The sequence below is a fragment of the Danio rerio genome, chromosome 18 (genome assembly GCF_049306965.1).
Source record: "Danio rerio strain Tuebingen ecotype United States chromosome 18, GRCz12tu, whole genome shotgun sequence".
NCBI lineage: Eukaryota > Metazoa > Chordata > Actinopteri > Cypriniformes > Danionidae > Danio > Danio rerio.
The window spans coordinates 15,220,743-15,242,176 of NC_133193.1; the positions used below are offsets into that span (position 1 = coordinate 15,220,743).

General features: G+C 36.2%; 1 protein-coding gene across 1 annotated transcript in view; it reads left to right on the plus strand.

The window, feature by feature from the left end:
- cdh13 (cadherin 13, H-cadherin (heart)) overlaps positions 1 to 21,434 on the plus strand; it is a 574,628-nt gene that overhangs the window by 311,832 nt on the left and 241,362 nt on the right. The window lies entirely within an intron of this gene.

Genomic DNA, 21,434 nt, shown 5'->3' on the forward strand with positions numbered 1-21,434 from the left:
GCACATAACCCCTATTTTGAAAAATCTGCACTGGCTTCCTGTCAGTTTTTAAATTTATTTTAAAATCCTTATGCTTTTGTACAATGCCTTGAATGCAGCAGACAAAACTCAGCAACATCTGTGTGTTAGTTTGCTTTATTTATAGTGCCGTAATCAGTCCAAAAGCAGCTTCAGCTGTGAGTGTCTAATCAATGGTGACTTGGAGCAGGTGAGTGTATGTGTTGCATGACTGGGATCTGTAGCACATAAACTGGCAGATTTGTAGTTCGTGTGAATGTGAATGTTTTCCAGCAATCTATGGTGTTTAGATTGCTGGTGATCGTGACAATTGGCATCTACATCGTGGAACCCTCTGATATTTGCAATGCAAAATCCCTGATTATGTTTAAATCATCTCTTAAAACTTAATTTTTTAGGGTAGCTTTATTTGTATTTTATGGTAACACTTTATTTTGATGGTCGTTTTGAGTATTATTAGACTGTCTGCTTAATATTTGTTGATACTGCTCATTCAACAGACATTTAACAGACTATAAGAAACTTTGCAAGTACATGCCAACTTACACTAACCTTAACCCTAACCCCAACTTAACAGTTTACAAATAATCTAATGAGAATTAGTTGGCATGTAGATGCAATGTAACTTTAATGTAAAACGTAAAATTCAGCAAACAGACCATAAAAATAAAGTGAACAATTTTATTTGACTTTTATATGATTTTTAGATCTATTATTATTATTATTTTTTATTATTTTGTATTGTTACATTTTTATTTCATTTATTTATTTATATTTTTCATTCATCCATGTTTATTTTACTGATGGACATTTTATGTCTGTAAAGGGCCTTGAGATGATACTTTTTAGCAAGTCTTCAAGTTTTAGTTTGTACGAATGTACAAAATCAATTCTCAATTTATTTCCTATTTCCTTCCTCTGCCCCAACCTGCTTGCTACTGTATACTAGCCCAGCCTCAAACACTCACTATTGGTTCAATTGGAGAATGATTGACAGATTTGATTGGACCACTGTTAATGTTTTTGGTGGTTTTTAGAAGCTTTAATGTTGGCACTTTTGATTGAGATAAAACCATGTATGACTAAAAAAAAAAAGTCAATGCGCTTAACAGTTTAAGAATGGCAATGCATAATTACCAACATTATTTTGGTGCTGTGGTCAAGAACCTGTCATGTCAGCGCTCTTCAGCTACACTGTAAGTTGTAAAATAAGACCAAACATGACAGTAGAATACATCAAAGATACAACTTGCAATAAATTGTGTATGGTGCAAAAATCCAAAACCTGTTTCCAAATGGCAGTGGCTTGTGTTTGCGCGTATTAGGGTTGTTCCCTCAGGTCTGGTTCTTCCTGTTTCCATATGCTGCTTTGATAATAGATGAAGTCCTGCAGTCTCTAATGTACAAAGTTTAAAAAAAGAAGGTCTATACAGTTTGCAACACATGCACCTGCACTGTACTCACAGCAAACAAGATGCATGGTTGCTTCATAACCCAGACAATGCTCCTTATACATCTGCAGTGAATTTCAGGTTGCTTTTGCAATTTTACATTGCTTTACCATCCCATTAGTGTCTCTCCTCTTCACTCAGCAATGAGCAGCAGAAACAGACAGGAAATGAGTCCAGCACTCAGGCTTGCTCAGCTGCTTTCCGATGGCTCTTTGAAATATTTAAAGTCCTCGTCGACAAACAGCAGATGTGAACAGGACTTGTGGATTAGAGATCGTCTCACAGGAGTTCCCTGGCAAAATGTCCCTAGTCCACTTTACTTTACGCAAGGTGTACATAAAACCTTGTGATGTCTGCAGAGAAGGGGAAAAAAAGCTGACATACAAGTTCATTTCATTTGGCTTTCAGAATAACTTGTATTCTCTGTAGGAGGCATGAAGCCTGACTTCATTATCTTACAGTAACCGTTCTCCCAAGAGCAGCTGAAGTCATGGAAAACAGAGATTGGGTATTTGCAGTACAGTTGCATTCCCTGTGAATGCATGAATGCATGGATGAGCAGATGGAGGCTAAATAATGAACCTGCCTTTGTTTTCCCTACAAGTATTTTTGAAAATGTAGGAACCACTCCATTATCATAATTACCAAAATGAATGAAAAACAACAACAACATATGCTCATTCTGAAAATGTAGCCCTATATACATTTTTGGAGATAGCAAATTATGTAGCCAGAAGTACTAATGGCTGAAGACTGTGGTGCTTCAGAGGCAGGAGGAAATACTATGAAAGCCTTTAATAATTAATATTGTTCTGTATGCAGCTTTCATTTTGATATACATATATTAGCTTTGATCTACAAAAGTCTACTGTGTTGTGGTCACTCAATAGATTTATTCATAAAAAACATGAGACTGCAGAGGGAAAAAAATAGGAAGGGAGGAATGTAGCCTTATCAATTCAGTTTTACAAAGACATAATGGGCTAATGAACATGATGTAATAGTGTCTAGAAGCTAATTTTGGCTATAGAAGCCATTGAGGGAACATCTATAATTTTCACTGTTGTAAAGACCCCCATTTTCTCATTCCCTCTCTTCCTTCACATTTAATAAGTCATTTTCATCCAAATGAAATCACTGTCTGCTCATACACCAATTTTCGCTTGGAAAAAAAAGTCAAGGGATGCTTGCAGAAACCAGTTTGTCGCTGTATAATGAAACAACAGGCATTACAGCAAGGGCTGAAATGAGGAGGAATATTTCTACTGGCGTACCGGGATGTGCTGGCTGCCTCTTGCTGTGACCCTGTCGAGGGAATTTAACCTTACCGGGAGGCTTTAACATGAACATGGATCTTTATAATCTTTTGAACCATGTCAGTGGCAAAATGTCACAAAGATGTTCACTGTGACATGAAGCACTGCACAGCAGTCTGTAAAAAATCTAATCCTGCAAAGAAAAGAATTGTTCACAGACAAAGTGCGTAACGGTTCAGTGTTCTTTGAGGAATGAGATATCCATTCGACTGCAGTTAATAATTCGAATGGTATAGAAAAATATTGAATATAACATTCAATGATGTGTTGTCTGTAATTCCCACATAAATGTTTTTTTAGAACAATTAAAGTTTGATGCTGGAGTCTCAGGATGAGACCGCAGTGTTGTTTAGTGGAAAATAAACTATTTTAAATAGTGTTATCTAAAAAGGTTTACACATAGATTTTATATTTAATCGACTGAATTAATCACATTTTTTGAGCTTTTTCAAGTTTGGTTTTATGGAACTTTTATTTTCTAGTTTCTTCAATACAAAATTTAAGGATTGACTTTTGTCCATATTTTACCCCAAACTGAGTTTAAATAACACACAACCAAGCAAACAAACAAACACAGATAAACAGATAAACAGATAAACAGACAGACAGGCAGGCAGGCAGAAAGGTAGACAGACAGACAGACAGACCGGTAGACATGCAGACAGGCAAAACAGACATAATAGCCGACTGACTGACCGACAGACAGACAGATAGACACACACACACATACATACATGCATAGATAGATACATACATGCATACATTCAAATATACATACATACATACATACATAGACTGACCAGTAGACAGACAGACCGGTAGACAGGCAAAACAGACATACAGACAGACAGACAGGCAGAAAGAAAGGTAGATAGACAGACATATAGACCGGTATACATACAGACAGGCAGAACAGACATATAGACAGACAGACCGACCAACCGACCAACAGACAGACAAACAGGCAGAAGACAGACAGACAGACAGACAGACACATGCACGCACGCACGCACGCACACACACACACACGCACGCACGCACACACACACACACACGCACACACACGCACACACACACACATACATAGATACATACATACATACATAGACAGACCGGCAGGCAGGCAGACCGACAGACAGACAGACAGACAGACAGACAGACAGACAGACAGACAGACAGACAGACAGACAGACAGACAGACAGATAGATAGATAGATAGATAGATAGATAGATAGATAGATAGATAGATAGATAGATAGATAGATAGATAGATAGATAGATAGATAGATAGATAGATAGATAGATAGATAGATAGAATGTACAGTTATTAATAATATTAGGAATTTGCAATATTACCGTTTCCAAGTGGTTTTAACTACTGAGCAAAAACTGTAAACAGTGCCTGTCTTAAATTCAATAATGCTTATTCAAACCTGTAATTATTCATATTAAGGTAATTGAAAATTGCTGTTAACGCAGCGCCTTGTTATTCACTTAATTGTCACGGAGGAACCAATAGTGATATTGTTGCTAATATAAACACAGCTAATGAGGTGTTGGGAGACAAATATGGTATGTTCAAGTGTTTGCTTGTACAGAATGCGTGACCAGATTCTTTAATTGCTTCATCATCTCAAGTCTCCGTCAGTGTCAGGTATATCCGAAGCCCCTGAAGCAGTGGAACAGTTTCTGGATGCGTGCGCTAGACAGCTGACGATCATTTCCATCCATCAGAGCAGAGAGCAACATTCATGGCATGACAAGTTTAGCCTTGCGTGCTGCACACAAAGTCAGTTTCATTGATCTCTCATGATCTCAAGTGATGTTCTTGTGTCATGAATAATAAATAAGAAGACAGAGTTGCATAATTAAAGACCAAACAGATACACGTGCCCTGTGATGTTGTGGTTCCAATAGTTAATTTTAGAGTTTTTTTTTTTTCTTCTTCCAGGGTCATGTGAAGTCTGGTATGTTAAATGTATTGAGTACGGTTTGAATGTGACATATGTGAAGAAGGTTTCCTGAATAATTAATTGTTTTAAATAATGGAAATAGCCCCTTGGCTGCAGAGACAGAAGTGAAACCTAGCTTTGTCATTTGCCTTGACATTCTTTCTCTCGATAGCTGAAATCCATTCATTCCTCAAACAAATTGGGAAGACGTGTATGTTTTCCACTACTGGAAGTCAGTGGTGATTCTTCTTTTTTCGCCAGGCTTTAGTGAAATTCCTTCTACTGGAGAGACATTGTTGACATTGGAGATAATGAATCCTCTTCCCCTGGTGTTGGTATGAAGGTTGTTACAGTCCGATTTAAAGGGAAGGTTCACCAGCAGGAAACATACACATCTGTAGCTATGCAACCATTAGACCAATTGATGTGAAAAGTAGCATGCAGGGTCTCTGTACAAGGTGCCATGACTATTTATGAGGACATTTGAGTATCTCTAAAATCATCATGACTGCCAAGGGAAAATTAGTTTTGAGCCACTAGTAGATTATATGACTAAGCCATTTGAACATTTACTCTATAAAACATAGTAAGACAATGCAAGTATATATATATATATATATATATATATATATATATATATATATATACTGATTTGGCAACTGACAAACGTCATCAAGGAAACAGTTTGAATTTCCCTTTAGTCAAAAAACAAAAAACAAAAAAAACATTAGTCTACACTACATACACTACATACATATACTATGCTGTTGAGTCTGTAAGTGCATAATTACATAGTGTATAGTGTGCCATTTAAGACGCAGTTATTGTCATGTTCAAGAAACCAGTCTTCAATGATTGGCACTTTATAACATGGTGCGTTATCCTGCTGGAAGCAGCCATCAGACGATGGGTACACTATGGCCATAAAGGGATGGACATGATCAGCAACAATATTCTCACTGGCCACTTTTTTAGGTACACCTGTCCAACTGCTCATAACACAAATTATTATAATTCCATACACATTACATATATACATGGTTTTAGTTAACTACATAGTTCAACCTTATTGTATGAAGAAAGAAGGTTGAGTAAATGCTGTTCATTTTAAGGTGAACTATGCTTTAAAAATGTACCCATCATGGTAGTGTGTGAAACCTTTTCATATTCATACAAATGCCATGAATATACAGTAGATATGTCTACGATAGCTGGAAAGAGTATGGGTGAATATTATTTGCATGAAATTGTCCAGTAATGTGACAACTGTGATCTTTTTTGCAGTAATCAGAAATGAATAGCAGACATAATGAGAGCAGGAGGCGAGACTGTGAGAAAGATAAAGTCGCAAGCAAGGCTGTAAATTCACAGAAGAAATGCGGACAGATGTGGTCTAAGCAAAACAGACAGACTGACACCGGCGGCATTGTAGCGTAACAACCAGACTGCATGTCAGTGGCCGGACGCCTGCTCTGAATATAAAGTAATGCGTTTTACCAACGCAGACTAAGCACCACAGCACTAAAACACAGGGCCATCTATTGATAGTAGTATTTTATTGCTTTTGCATTTTTTATTGCATTCCATTTGTGTTAAGAAAAGTCATTTTTGCAATTATTGCATTTATTAATATGTACGAAGAGCAGACTTTTGAAGAATTGCCTTTTCATAATCAATTAATTAAAGGCAACAAACAGAATTCCAATTTGAAATGCAATATAGTAGAATTAAAGAGATAGTTCAACCAAATACTATTCCTTTAAATAAACTTTAGCTATTGGCTAAATTCTCCATCACTCAAACTAGGAACTAGGAAGTAAGTGACAGAAGGCATGTGCAGAATGTCAAAACACTCGACTGCTTTGTTTAGATTTTAGTAACTTTAGTACAACTTTGACAATTTATTCAGCGTGTGGTCTCATTTTTTCTGTAACACTATGACATTGACTATGACATTGACCATTTCCGCGTGAAAGTAGCATGCTAAACATTAAACAACATGTCTCCCGGCAGAAACGAATAACCATCCACAATTTAACACTATTGTATCGGTGGACTAACTGTGCTCTATGGGATGTTTTTCTGTGGGTTCTTACCTTTCAAAATGTCAGAATGTGTCTTGTTATTACGATGATATGTACTCCATATCTAATAAGTTTTTTCTGTACCACTTTAACAAAATATAGCAAATACATTCTTAAGCTTTCCATTGAAAAAAAAAAACAACTAAATGTAATGGCTGCTTAAGGGTTGTAGCTTTAGACTGATGTATAGTGTGTCAAGATTACTCATGCTCATTTTGATGTAATCTGTTCGTGAACACTGCAAAGTGCAAGAACAGCAACCTAGTGCATCCGTGTCCTAAAAAAATTAAATAAATAAAAAATCTGTTTAGTAAAAAATCGTTACTTTTAAAACAAATAAACCCTATAAAACATACCCCCCCCCCCAAAAAAAAATATATATATATATATTATATATATATATATATATAATATATTATATATATATATATATATATATATATATATATATATATATATATATATATATATATATATATATATATATATATATATATATATATATATAATTAATTAATTAATTTATTTATTTATTTATTTAATTTTTTTGAATAACAAAAGAAGACATTTAGAATAAAACTGGATACCAGTACACATTGACGTCTACAGTATAGTTTAAAAAAGAACTTCATTGTTTGGTCTACTGTATCCGCATCGTTTGGTCTACCGTATCTACAAGTATTTGGTCTACCGAAAAGTCTATAAGCTAATCAGTCAGTTCTTGTCACGTAACTCACAGTTGTCATCTGGGTGAACCTTATTCGAGCATGCAATATGTGCTCTCAATATGCGTGTGCCTCCATTGACAATAAAAAACTTGCATTCTATACATTTACACACACGGTACACTACACACATGATACACCCTATAGATAAACAGAATGACACACGATACAACCTATACATATACACACTCAATACACTACATACATTCACACACGATACAACCTATACATATACACACTCAATACACTACATACATTCACACACGATACAACCTATACATATACACACTCAATACATGATATACATGACATACATTCATACACAATACAACCTATACATATACACATTCAATTGACCTTATTCTAAAATGCGGAAGTGCGCCTGTTTTCGCAATTGTCTTACAACTTCCGATTTAGTCGCCTATGGGAGAAATGACTAGGAATAATAAACGGCAAAAACCGGTCAAATTACTTGCTCTACAAACAAATGTTTGCATGACTTTACAGACCAAGTAGAATATTATAACAAGAAAATATCAAATTGCAACATCAAGCAGCGTAATGAGCAGTTTTTAATGTCTTAAAATGAATGGAAGTGAATGAGACCGGAAGTCTAGAGCCAAAAAGATTAAAATGGCAGCGCCCACTCGTCGGCGGAGAATAAGGTCAATACACTACATCCCTTCACACATGATACACACTATACATATACACTCCATATATATGCACACGATACACTCCTGTCAGGGTCTGGGATAGAACCCCGGTCTTTTGCGTGAGAGGTGAGTCACGTTTCCACTGAACTACTAGAAGAGGATGAAACACTATTATAACCATTATACAACCACTGAGTGTATCATATATATGGAGTGCACACATGATGCATCCCATCATATACACTCCATACATATGCACACTTGATACACTGCAAACATGTCGTCACCTTAGAATTAGAAGGTTCTATCTGCGTTCTGAATGATTTTGAGATATTGAGCTTTAAAGTTTTTGCATTTCATATAGCAAACAATATGTGTGTAACAGTTCTCTTTCATACATTAACATGACAGAGACCCTAAGGGTTCTCTAAATGTAAATATTAAAGTTCTCTTACATTTGCAAATTGGAGTAAAAAAAAACACTGTAAATGCAAATAGAACCTTCTCATTCTGAAAAGTCATTTTCCACTCGGAATTTTAAGGTTCTATTTGGCAGATCATTCATTGAAGCATTACTTTTCAAGAAATACAATCAAAAATGTTATAAGTTGGTGTTGTAAGATTATGTTGATGCTTGAGAAAGTTAAATTTTTGGTTTCTATAAAATTTATAGATATATATACACACACATAATGTATCATATCGTCACCTTATAATTATAAGGTTCTATTAAATTTAATCTACTGAAAACACTGAATCTATGACGGTTGTGAGCAGTTTTGTCGGTCAGACAAGACCAGTGACAATTTTTACTTGATGAATAAAGAGATGCTTGGCTGATTCTTTCCTGAATTTGCCTTGCAAGATTAAGCATGTTTTACAAGCAGCGTGCTAGCAAGGCGTGCTATTAACGTCACAGTTTACTCTTATTTGTGCTGCAAATTATTTTTCACTACATGAGTTTCTTTGCAGGTATTACCTCCCTCCAGCACTGATGGCTTCTGGGTCGTGTAGTACTATTTTAATTGCATTACATTGTAGGCGTATTGAAAGAAAACTACAAATGGCGGTGCAATCTTTTTGTCATCATCCCTTTTTCCGCTCTTATCTGCTCCCATTAATATTTTATCCTGTACTGTCCCAATCCCGTGAATAATAGCAAAGAAGATCTGGTGATCCGTGGGATTCCCCCAAAAAAATGTCATCCCCTTATACACACATGATACAGTCTATACATTCTACATATAAACACACACGATACATTCTATACATATACACAATTCATGCATATGCACACATGATACACTACAATACATTCTATACATTTATACACACACTCCATACACTCCATACATATACACACATGATACACTGCTGTCAGGGTCTGGGATAAAACCTGGGTCTCAGGCGTGAAAAATTAGTCGCGTATCTACTGTGGTACTGGAAATTGATGAACCCAAACAATAAAAGGCAACTTGCTATTTACATATACACAAATGATACACTCCATACCATACATATACACTCTATACATTTATAGTCACACTCGATACACTCCACACATATACACACATGATACACTGCTGTCAGGGTCTGGGATAAAACCCAGGTCTCTGGCGTGAGAGATGAGTCACGTAACTACTGAACTACTGGAAATTGATGAACCCAAACAAAGAAAGTCAATTTGCTATGTACATATACACACATGACACACTACATACATACATATACACTCTATATGTATACACACATAATGCACTACATATATATGCACACATGATACAGTACACTCTATTTATATGCACACATGATACACTGTATACATATACACACACACACATGACACACTCTATACATACAGGTATACACTCTATACAGCTATGTGTTACTGTGAAATAACATGCTTAGCATGATATTTTATGTATTTATTATAGTTGATTCCTATATACAACTTTACTTGGATTTGGAAGTCGACCAACAAATTACATATGTTGTTTTTTTAATAGATTCTTCAAAGCATATTTTTTTATACATTATACTAACTAAACCACTACCAACAAAAGCAGGCCTGGCCATCCTGGGCAGGAACTGTTTAAATGTTAACATCTTTTTACATTTTCAAGCTCAAACAACATTACACACTAAAGAAGTTGAATAGAAACGTGTAAAGTAATGTGTAAAAAGGATAATAAGACCACTTTAACAACCCTAAACACTGCATTAATTACATCTATTACCAGTAATTGTCCTAGGTATCCAGACACTACACCTATCAATCCACTATTGTCCTCAAAATGGCGAGATTTTATTGTGTTTGTGCTGTTTGCTTTCTAGTGGATCACCTGAGGACTTGTTGACATGTTGGAGAGAGACCACTTGTCCGTCTCCTGTGTCTCAGGGTTCACAGGGGCTCTGCGAACACCAGCGGGGTATAAGTGCACTTGACAGGGATGTAAACACCCCTTAGATGAGAGTCAAAAAGAGCAGGTGATAGAAGGGGGGTTGCAGGGTGGATGAAAACAACGGTAGCGAGGATGGCAAACACTGCCTGTTAAGGATAGTGTCTCTCTGGGGGAAAACGCTGGAATATCAAAGGTGCTTTAAAGGGAATGAGACTTTTGGATATGCGAAGGGTGCTACTTTTTGAAGTCGGCTTATGTAAGTTTCGCCCTGTTCCCATATGGATGATTGCATAGTTGATACAATGAATATCCTGTGTGCATACGTCTCTTGAAAATAAGGCCTGCGCGTGCTGAGTAGTGAGCTCCTGTAGTGCGCTGACACGTCTGTTTTACAGAAAATGAGTCGCGGCGGGGGGTCTGATGGGGTGTAATGATGTTTGATGTCTGCTGTAATGTGTGCCGTGTACTTGCTGTTGCTGGATCTCATATAAATGTTATTTAGCTTCAGATTTGAAAGGCACACATATATAAAGGATTTAAAAGGCATACATATTTTTTTTGACAGTTCATGCTGATAAGATTAACGTGAGACTGAAAGCGTTGAAGGAAGCACTGCTTACTTTCTTTTAGAAATGCTAATGCATTAAAGAGGTCATCAATATTCCCTTTGTATATGGAAATTAAGTAGTTTACTGACAAACTGAAAATTGTCATCATTTACTCATGCCCATTTTATTGTCATATTATTATACATATTTCTCCCCTTTTAAAAAGTTCAGTGTACTATGAATTTCACAATTCTGTTTATTGAAGATGTGAAAACTGCCTGTTCCAGACTTCTACATCAGTTGATATTTGCATGCAAACTTCCACAGCAATTTATGTTTCAATTAACCGATCAATCAAACGATCAATCAATCAATCGACCGGTCTCAACCAGCCAACCAATCAGACTTCCACATTATTTGATATTTCTCAATATTTCAATCAATCAACCAACCAACCAACCAACCAATCAGTCAATCAATCAAATAATCAATCATGCTCTTTTTGTTGTAATTGCAACTTTTTTCTTGCATTTGGTTTTTTACATGCCTCCGTTATGTTTTACAATAACAGTTCTTATTACTTTTAAAAAATTACAAACAAAAAAAAATATGTGTGTTAGAGTGTGTATGTGTGTTTCCCAGTGTTGGGTTGTGGCTGGAACGGCATCAGCGTAAAACAAATGCTGGATAAGTTGGTGGTTCACACTTTATTTTGATGGTACGTTTATTGAATTTAAGTTGCATTGCATCTACATACATGCCAACTAAACTTTATTAGATTATAGGTAGATTGTTAGCTTGGGGTGAGGGTTAGGGTTAGTGTAAGTTGACATGTACTTGCAAAGTTTCTTATAGTCAGATAAATGTCTGTTTAGCAGCGGTATCAACATATATTAAGCAGAGACTCTACTGGTACTCAAAAGTGTTACAGAAAACGAATGAATACGATAGGGGGTTTTGTCTGTTTTATGAACCTTTTTCTACGAGGGGACCAGAAAATGTCCCTACAAGATCAAAATGTGCTGCTATTGCTATATTTGTGAGGACATTAAGTCCATACAACTTAAGGGTTACAAGGTACACACACACACATCACATTCACTCATCCACATACTTAGTGAAGTTTGAGAAACTAATTTTAAGTGAAGCATGTGATATGATTGATCGCGGCTGCTCTCTCATGTGAAATCATTAGCAAACAAATCAGTTTAATCCAAAATTTACAATAAATAGCTCACTTTTCTTTACTTCTATTATCTTCGTTTTTGAGAAAAAACCTATCAACCCTATCTCCCTCCTTTTTTCCTACTTCACAAGGGGCAGATCTTAAGAACTACCTGATCTCGGACTCCCTTACACAATAGTTGACCAGACAGGAGCCCTGGGCTTAATTATCACAGAGCTCAGGATTCTCTCCCGGGACATGATGCCAAACCTGCTATTAGTATCAAGCAATATTTAAGTGTAAACCCTTGAAATCATGCACTTAAACACAATTTTTAGTAGTGTATAAGCTTATTTACTCATACACTACTTACTTGCGTACACATTTGCACACTCAGTTTGTCTCACTCAATCATTCACTCACTCACTCACTCACTCACTCACTCACTCACACACTCAACTATGCAAAAGTGTTCTGACTATAGGATGAAGTATCTATTTCACCTAAGATCTCTTACACCTACTCAATTTAAGATGCGTAGAGGGCATTCGCATAGTCTCAAAGGCACAGGCAACACGTCAGCTTGCGTCAGAACTAATCGACTAGTCAGTGTGAACCCTAGTAAATGTTCTCTCTCTCTATTTCTCTCTCTCTCTCTCTCTCTCTCTGTCTGTGCATGCCGGAGTGGAAAAGCAGCAGGCTGTGATGATGTATCGAACCATTAGTGCTATAAACTCTGATGTGGGGAGTCTGTATCATTAAGAGCATTAGATCAGACTCATGACTGCGGCGGACGGGGCCAGACAAAAAGACTGACCTGTGCCTCCACCAGACACAGAGAGGGCAGATGAGAGTGATGTCATGCATTACTGGCAGCATTCGCGTAATGTGCTGGCAGAGCAAGGAACTCCCCCGTTTTGGCCACTCGGCGTAATGGATCATTCCTGATGGGCTCTTAGGGTAATGCAAAATGGCAAGTGCTATCATTGGTCATTTCCACTGGGGTGAGAAGGGAGGGGAGACTCATCATCCGTTAACACAGCTAGGAGTTATGAGCAGCTAATTTGAGCTCTTAATGTTTCCGTTCAGAGCCAGAGATGTTGTGAGTCACGTTGTGAAACCGGTGGCTTTCCAGGAGCTTTTAAAAGTAGATTTTTATGTACTACGAAGATTGATGGCTTCGTGACATACCGGTTATGTTTTATTTATTGTGTTGTTTTTATTAAAAGCATGATGTTAATACATAAACATCATTTTCCTGTTTCTATTTCAAACACGGTTTCTGGTAAGCACACTGTTGAGCTTTTGTGTGTTATTATTTGCACTTAGATTTAAAATGGATTCAAAGTTACATGAAAAACAGTAGTATTGTTAAAATTAACTGATATTTAAATTTATAGATTGTTTACAATCTACAATATTTTTTTTCTCTTATAAATATTCATTATCCATTGGAATGCATATTGTTTTTGAAACATTGCAGTTGATGTTTAATATTTTATTTTGATTGATTGATTGATTGATTGATTGATTGATTGATTGATTGATTGATTGATTGATTAAAAGAAACATTTTTAAACCTTTATGATCGTTTTTGTTTGTTGATGGCACAATAAGTGACTCTATATAAAGGTGCACTATGAATTATTTGAAAAATACTTTTGACCCCAGTGTCAGACCAAGTTGTTAAACGCATGTTAAATCACTCAGTTGTAATGTGAGGGTGCTTTCACACCTAGACTTTTGTTTCCGAAGCTATTGCGTTTGCCTCGTTAATCTGGTTCATTTGGCATATGTGAATCCATCAATTGCACTTTGTTACACATCAAAACAAGTGGTCTGAGATCACCTGAATGACTAAGTTTATATAGACATCAGTAATCGAATAATTTGCCTTAGGAGAGAACCCCAGGCTTCCTTCCCTCAAACACTTCCTCCTGTTTCTTCGGGGGATCCAGAGGCGTTCCCAGGCCAAACGAGAGACATTCCAAGCGTGTCCTGGGTCTTCACCTAGGCCTTCTCCTGGCGGGACATGCCTGGAACACCTCCCTAGGTAGGCATCCAGGAGGCATTCGAAACAGGTGCCCGAGCCACCTCAGCTGACTTCTCTGAATGTGGAGCAGCAGCTCTATTTTGAGCTCCTTTCAGGTGACCCTGAAAAGGAAGGATTGGAGGGATGGAAAGATTTTGGCTGCTTGTATCCGAAATCTTGTCCTTTTCAGTCATGACCTTAGGTGAGAGTAGGAACGTAGATTAACCGGTAAATCGAGAGCTTTGCCTTTTGACTCAGATCCTTCTTTCAGCTAATTTTTTTCTCAGATCGAGGGCTTTGCTTTTCGGCTCAGCTCCTTCAGATAAACACTATCCTTGAAATAATTTTTCAGCAGGAAATTTCTATTTAATTCTGTATGCTTACTTTTATGTATATACAGATGGCCTGTCACAAAAATCAATATATCGACTTATCGCAGAACACATGGACAACCTCAATCATTTTTGGTGGTGCAATATACATCGGCCTTATTTCAAAACCAATTCTAGCAGCATTTTAACTGATTGCGCAACCTCTGTGTCAGTATGGTTAAAAAACACTGTAGCTGGGCTATTCAATTGGCAATTCGTTTCTGCCCTCCAAATAGTGTGACCAAGTTCAGTCAAAAAACGTCCGCTAAAGTTATGACGTGACATGCGTCTGTCCAATACAGCATGAGCTGCAGTTAAAGGCTGCGCAAAGCGTGAGTCACCTGATATTAAGCGAGTAGCGCGAGCAGCCAAAAACATTTGGATATTTTGTAGAAAAGGTCTTTTGTACAATGCACTGATATCAATAATAGGGATGCAACCATTAGCCGATTTCACTATTAACCACACCTAAATTCATTACGGTTAATTAATTGTAAAGGCGTCTCTATGCCACGTTTCTGAACAAAACTGCTGCAACTAAACAAAGTTTTGCCAATACACACGCACATTGGATTAACTATAGCAGCAGGCCGTTCACATGTTGTGTCTTTTCCGCTGGTAAGCTCATTATTTCCAATGAAAAAGTGCGCAAATTGGGCATATTGGTAGTGGTGAGAGTTGTTCGTGGATTTCAGTGTAATCTAAACAAAAAATGAGAATTATTACAAATGATTAAAATGATTATGGGCCCTATCATACACCCGGCGCATTAGTTGTGTGCCTCGCTTACACATTGCTTAATAGAGACAGGATGTACAGCAATATACACAAATATCTTTACATATGTAAAGGAAAAATTTAAATATTAATAAATATTAAGGATATATATATATATATATATATATATATATATATATATATATATATATATATATATATATATATATATATATATATAAGAATATATATATGGGATTTTAATATAAAGTATTAAAGATTAAAATATTACAAAAAAATATTTTCTAGCCTACATAAATATAAAAACCATACTTTCATGCCCTCTTTATCTCGGGGGGCTTTTCAGTTTATTCAAAACAATTTGCTTTTGTATAATGTTATTGTATTGTTTATTATATGCATATTTATATTTGTTTTATTAAAAAACAAGCTTAGATTTGCCAGGTTTTAGACCATATGGGGCATAGCATGTGTATTCAGATATAACTCAGGTTTTTGAACACACTTCGTTATTATTTTTGATTTATTCATTTGCGGGAAATTAGAACTGAATTTAAAAAATAGTTTTGAAATTAATCTTTGCACTTAACAAACTAAATTCATTATTTACAGGCTAATGGATGTCTGTGCGTACAAGACGTTTCCCTATCCACGAGAGTGAAAGTGAAAGTAAATAATGAGGAGGCTCATCTCTCATTCTCAAGATGTAGATGATCTGTTTAACTGTTTTCTTGCTAGTGAAGTGCTCTATTTTAACACTTACAAAGTCCGTCATGTAAATAGCAAATGCCCTATGGCGCGACACAACTGGCTCTTAAAGGGAATGGGAGATGAGACTCTGATTGGTTTATTCTCAAAACACACCTATAACTCATTGAGAAAATAAGCTCAACCCTTTTTAGACCATGCGCCACGGTGCAAAGCAGATTTTTCCGTTCTTTAAAGAACAAAAGTGGATTTTGATCCTCCCTTATTGCTTTTGCGCCCTGTGCTTTGCACTTTGCTCATGGATCGCCAAAAAAGAGCCATATGTATGTATGAACGCAGATAATAGCAATAGTCTATTTAAATTATTAGCTAACAGATAGCTTAAATTAACATTAGACACATACTATTTTTTCTTATTTTTATTTATTTATTTATTCATTGTTCTGTCATTTATTTTCATTGTAAAATCATCACTCTTGTTTAAATCAAAAACATTTTCATTTATTTTTAAGTCCAAACAGAGAAATGGACTAGTGTTTGTTTTTTATTAATATTTTGTGCTAATATTTGGTTACTAAGCAGGAATAAACTACACTAAAATATAAGCAGTTTTCTTGTGATTTTCTGAACTATTTGTGTTTTGAGTTGTATAAATTCATAATAATTGTGATAACCGTGAAACCATGATTGTTTTTCAGACTATAATTGAACAACAAAAATCTATAATCGTTACATCCCTAAATGTTGCACAGTTTAAAGCATAACATATGAATGTGTTTGAATGTAGAAGAACCCTACTTGAGCAATACACTGATTTTCTTGTGTTTTGAAACACAACATTTGAATATGTTTGTAAAAAGAAATGCCACACTGTACAATGCAATGATGTAATGTAGTTTCAGAATATAACATATTAACGTTTTAAGGTTGAAAAAGCCAACATGGGTGTCTTAAGGAGCAAAAATACAGCATATGGGCTCTTATGCTGTTGTGTCATCACTTATATGCATTGCAAGTCATCTCTCCGACCCCTCTTTTGGGAGGCTTTTCATAAACTGGCCCCCATGACAAACTAATTGAATAGCCCTGCACTATAGTATTTACTATAAATGGCTTCACTACATTTCATGTGGGTGCCTGACAACTGAAATAGATCTGATAGCAGATGTCGAAGCCTATGTTACTTTTTATCTTGCATTTTTTTTTGTCAACATGTATTGCTGTTTATTACTTTGTTTATTATATATATATGTTCTTTGGATGAGTGTACTTGCATTATAATGGTATTATATTGTCAGTCTGTCATTATGAGTGAAATGTAATGGTCTTAAAATGACAATAATATATATTTTGAAGCAATATATCATACAACAACAACAACAACAACAAAAAAAAAGATATCGTGACAGGTAGAATATACAGTACAGAACAGATTTAAGTGCATTTGAGATTAAGTACAGCACAATTCAGATTAATTAGATTCACTAACATATACTATTTTCATCTGTTGCAGATGGATCATTATTTCACCCATTCTTAAAATTCTTAATTTTCATGCTTTTTGAAACATAAAATTAGACACTTTTCTTACACTTTATGTATATAAAATAATATTAGCAAACGTAATTTGATGCAAACACCAAATTATCACAATTATATGAAGGACACAAGTGGCGTCCACAGTCAAAACTTTTGTAAAACTGTAAGTAACAAGCTCTCTATTTCTGTCCATCCCTCCAAAATCAAGTACATGAAGTTTAATGTGTTGCTTCAGCGTAGTTTACAGGTGCACAAATAAAAGCCAGCTCTACGGGGGCGTGTTAGAGGTGCCCGGTAGGGGAGTTTTGAGCTCTTTTATCAGACAGTGATTTGCGTCAGGTTAACATGTTTCACGGGCCGATTGCTCAGGAGCGTTGAGTAAGCAGTAACGTGCCCGGCCTGGGGTATTACGTTTGGTGTGTTTGTGTTTGAGGCATAGAGACGGGACGTGCTGAGCGTTTCGCCTTCTTTGCTTCACGACGCGCACCTCCCGGGAGGTGAAGGGAGCGCACGCGGTTTTACGCCAGCGCTAGGAGATGGGAGGAATGAATAAGCGATGTGGGCTTTTGGGAGGCCCGGCTCTGAGAGATTGAGGCAGATGCTCGCGCCTCAGCCATCACCATGCTCTCAGGTGGGCCCTTGTGAAACTTCACACTGTGAAAAGCAGATAAATCTTCTTTCTCTCCTTTTCTTCTCCCAAACCCCTCCCGTCACACCTCCAAATGCGTCCCGGCGCTGTTGTTGTTCTTTCATATTCATTCTCATTTTCCCCACATGACTCTCTGTTTTGTCTGCTGGTTTTAAGGCTGTATATGGCTTCATGCCTTTCTGTTTCTCTTAGTCTCTAGGTGAATTCATTCTCTCCTACAGTTTCGCCTATTTCTTTTTTTTTTTTTAAGTCACCTTGGACTCTGATTTGGCACGTTGCTTCTTAGGAAGGGTTTTTGGTCCGGTCAAGCTGAGAAAATAGGATAATGAGGAAGGGATGTGGATTAACAAAGCAGTCATTGTGCTTACCCTTATGTCTTTGGCAAAATAGTTACAAAATGTTTTGCAGAGGAGAGTAGGGCTTTTCAATATAAAAATGAGTGTTAAAAATATTTGTTTGTGTAATCTTTGACCTTACACTAACTAAACTAACAAATAAGCAACTAAGTAGCTCAAAACAATAGCTCAATCATAGCATAATCAATAGTTCATTTTCATATATTTATTTATCTCATTAAAAAAGTCTTTAGAGTCATGTCTGGAGTGTTTATTTTGAACTTGTTGCATAAAAAACATTAAAAGGTTATTTATTTTAGGTCTAAATGCTTTTTTCTCTCTGAAAATTTACATATGTATTCAAAACGTTTAGCTGTGAATAAGTTCTTTTTTTTTAATCAGAGGGTTATTACTAGGTGACTGATTCTGAAAAAACAAATATTGAACACAGTAGACTTTTTCTTTCTCATTACTTCACCATGTATAACTTTTTATATTTTTTAGCATGAAACTATGGACTAGAACTGGATCATACACTCTCAGAAATAAAGGTACGTGATCTGTCACTAGGGTGGTACCTTTTCAAAAGGTACACATTTGTACTTAAAGGGTCCATATTGGTGCCTCAAAAGTATATATTAGTATCCAAATTTTTATAAATTTAGGAGGAACATTTTTATACTTTTTAGGTACTAATATGTACCCTTGAGGTATTAATGTGCACCTTTTAGTTACAAATTTGTATAAGGTACAATTTAAAAAGGCACCCAGTGACAGGTCGAGTACCTTTATTTCTGAGAGTGTAGATCTAGACCAGAGGTGCTCAACCCTGTTCCTGGAGATCGACCTTCCTAGAGAGTTTAGCTCAAACCCTGATCAAACACACCTGAATCAATTAATGAGGACCTGAACAGCACTTGATAATTACAAGCAGGTGTGTTTAATATAGGTTGCAAGTGAAATCTGCAGGAAGGTCGATCTCCAGGAACAGGGTTGGTCACCCCTGATCTAGATAATAGTAAAGCTCAAACTATCTTCTTTTCAATGATACCTCATTTGTTTTTGCTCGCTGGGGTCAAACAATGTTGCCAGATTGGATGGTTTTTAATTTGATTGTGTGTGTAAAAAAATGGCGGGTTGACAAAATTTTAGCGGTTTTAAAATGTAACTTCTATATGCAATTTATTTAACAATTTATAAATTTGATCCTACTCCATTCAGTTAGTAGTAATCCAGTGCACTATGCAAACCACGTGGGCCCATCCTCAAGAGGAGTTGAAGGAAAGTTGTATCAAAATCTGACTCCTGGACAAATTTGACTTCCCTTTGCATGCACGCGCATCACACAACGCCTTCAGTTAAAGTCACATCAGTTTATCATGACACTTTTATCGATCATTTTTTCTATAATTGACAACAAGAATAAACAGAAGCCTTGTCTGACAAGCTGACAACCACCCCCGTTCTTCCGTTTGCATGATTATAAGCCATGCTCCCAACCACCTCCCCTGCCCAGTCTTCACTTTGGCAAATCAAAAGCCCTCCCCAGTTCTTCACTTTGCAGTATCCCAATTCAACTCCTCCAACAACTCCCCCCACCCCTGTCTTCATTTCTGAGGAGGCACCGCCTTAACTCTTGTGGGTGGGCCAACGCATTTTGCACTACGCCACTGGTAGTAACCTCGGATTTTGTTGTCAGTGCACTTTTTTTTTTTTCCTGTTCCGTACACACACTTTTAATTTTATGGAGTGTCACCAGCATTCACCAACCAAATCAAGTCCAGAAAAATGCAGGTAGTGATACATTACGTTACAAACAATTTTACAGCATGTAACTGAACAACTAGTTGTTATTGATGTATTTAAACACACACAACATCACTGTTTATGCAAATATCTTCTGTAAGCAGTGTATTAAATCGCATGAATCATTAGTGCTGCCAGATCTTGCTAGAATAAAACAAGAAAATAAAAACAAGCCCTTCATTAACTTAATCTCAAACTCTTTATCTTAAAAGTATACATATAAAAATATCACACCTGTACCTTTACATTATTAACTCAACACAATAGATTACTTGAGGCCAAAAATCATTATAATAAGTGGACATGACAACTCTCCAAGGGCATGCTCTGCACCAAAGAAATAAAAGTAAATCCACTGAAGGAGATTCAGTTGTATTTATTTTGAATATTGTTATAGTTGTAAATAAAATATTTTGAGTCAAAAATAGTGCATTCGATAAATTCTAATGCTGTCATTGATCAGTTGAACTTTTGATTATTTAATTTGCAATTTAGACAATTAAATCCATTTTTTTATGTCACTGTCAATCCAGAAACTATACAGTGTGTATTTAGCCTTTATAAAAAGCAGAGAATACTTAATTATGAAATGAAATGTGTACTAAAACATACTTGATTAAAAAAGCATACTTATCATTTCAAACATGTCATGAGTGTTCAGTGCATTACCCCATTTTAGCATCACACCCTACATCAGACAAACAAGAGACAGTAGAATTAAATCAAATGTTGCAGTGCCTTCATAAAATGTGAGTTTATTTCTAAGAACTAGCAATCTGTTCTTACTCTCTATCTGTTCTCCTCAGCACTAATGAAGCAGACTCTCATACCACAGATCAGCCACAATCTCAGACAAACACTCATCTCTACTCTGTTTTTCAATAAGAAATGTAGTGTAGAATTGTAGTTCAGGTTATAGTCAGTACTTCCAGTGGTCAG